Source organism: Bactrocera tryoni, chromosome 2, assembly GCF_016617805.1.
Source record: "Bactrocera tryoni isolate S06 chromosome 2, CSIRO_BtryS06_freeze2, whole genome shotgun sequence".
NCBI lineage: Eukaryota > Metazoa > Arthropoda > Insecta > Diptera > Tephritidae > Bactrocera > Bactrocera tryoni.
Window position 1 is genome coordinate 19,598,933 of NC_052500.1, and position 2,354 is coordinate 19,601,286.

Consider the following 2,354-nt stretch of genomic DNA (forward strand, 5'->3'; position numbering starts at 1 on the left):
TGGGGCAATCCCTCAAAAATCATTCAAAAAGTAAACAATGGGTATTTAAAATGCTCGCATAAAGAAAACTTAGAGCGGTAATTAATATCGTACTATTTTTCTCAATTAAACCGAATTGTTCGTCTATGTCTGAATTTCTAAATTTGAGTCTAAATATCTCATTAAATTAAAGTGTGTTCTACGAAATATTCCTAACTAAATTTTATGAAAATACTCAAATATAAGCCTTTTATTGGACGTTAAGTCAACTACTTAGATCAAGGGATACCATTATATTAGGTCTATTGTGATTATCTATTGGGGTAACTCATTAAGGGGTTATATACAGTTAGAAGGCCGAAAAAAAACGAATTTTCCAAATTTTTTTCTGAGAAACTTTTAAACTTATTGATGCAAAATTTGTACAAATATCATGATTTCTTTTTACTGTATTTTAAGCCTTAGTATTAGTAAAAATATTTATTTGGAAATGAACTACAACCGGTCTCCGGAAGGTCCTTTAAGAAAAGACGATTTGCAGTGATCAATATATCTAAAAACAAAAAAAGTTTCGTTAAAGTAATGTTAACTTTTGTAATTAATCGAAAGAATAAGCATAATAAAATTTTTTAACAAAATGGCGATTAAAATTATTGGATTAAAAAAAAACTCGATTTTTGATGAATTGCGCTTAGAATTGCTTTCGCATCTAGAACTGGCCCTTAACGACTATTTCCTGTTGTCAGACCTCAAAAGAATGCTCGCTGAAAATAAATTTTTTTCGAATGAAAAGGTTATCGCCGAAACTTATGGGTATTTTGAAGCAAATATATATATTTTACTATGCTAGATCCAGGACTTTTTAATTGACCTGTTAGTTTCACTAAAATATCTTACAAATTATAAGTTATTTGACTATAATGGAAGCCTTAGAATCCGGCCCACATATTCTGTATCCGAAGACCTGAAAAATTATCGTCCAATTTCGACTATTCTTAGAATAGCTGGGAACTTGTAGAATTTTTCAACATCAACAGAGTTTCTTAAGATACGATACGCAATTCGGAGTTTCAGTGGTTTTGTCACCGCGATCATTTATAAGTAGTTGTATATATATACACATATGTACGTATATATATTAGGGTGAGTGAAACTCTATCCTATTGAATTCATGGGATAAAACGAAGCGTACCTAGATACTTGTATATACAAAGAACAAACTATCTTTGCAAGAAAAAATCTTAATGTTTTTTTTATTTTTTAATTTTAAAAGGGTGTCAGTGAGTATTCAAACGATTACTTTCCTATGATCAAACTAACACACTGTATACCCTTTAGAATATATGCCTATGCACTTAAATTTCCATATATCACAACATTTTAAATTCCAGCACACATTTGAGCGACTTAGTAACTCACCACTCACTATATGTATGGCGCATGTTGCATCGCCTAAGTGTAGTTGTAAATGTACAATTTCGCGCAAAATAAGCGGAATCACTTGAAAATACGTTGAACTCAATAACACGCCTACACGAACAGTTGCACACACCCCCACACATACATACAGAGTAAAGCTGCAACACCTTGCTGGGCTTTCACTTAACGCCTGCCACAGTTACCACATTGCCACTGCAGTGAAGTGTTTTTATAGTGGCTGTTGCAAGCCTCTTTTGCATGCATACACAAATATATAAATATGTATGTGCCTTCATGTGTGCAACATGAATTAAGAGCACACGTAAGTATGTATGTAGTTGCAGTTAAGGTGTGTGGCAGCAAAATGTGGGTGTGAATCAACGCTTTGGCGCGCCAAAAGCTGCCGTGGCCAACAGAGCGCTCTCCAGAGGGTCAAGTAGTGTGTGCGTTGAAGGAATTGATAGCGCCAGAGATTTTTATATAATTTAATTTAATTTATTTAAGTGCATTTCCTTCCTTTTAGTATGCCAATGTGGTCGCCTGCTTTTACTAAACACACACACACACACACACACGGGAGCAAACAAATCAGCTGACGGCACATGTGATGGTCTTTTTGTTGTATGCCTGAGGATTTACATATATTTATACCCTTAACAGGCTAAATAAAGTTTGGCATGAAGTTTGTAACGTCCAGAGTGAAATGTTGGAGAAAAATATATACATATATAATACCAGCGTGGCGAGATGAGTTGAATTAGTTATGTTCGTCTCTCTCTTTCTCTCTCTCTTTCTCTCTCTCTTTCTCTGCTATACCCTCAGTTTTCGATCTGAAATTTTGCACACGTGCTTTTCTCCTTAAAAACCACCTTATTTGTCGAAACTGTTGCTATCAGATCACTATATGATATAGCTGCCATACAAACTGATCGATCAAAATCAAGTCCTTTAGGAGA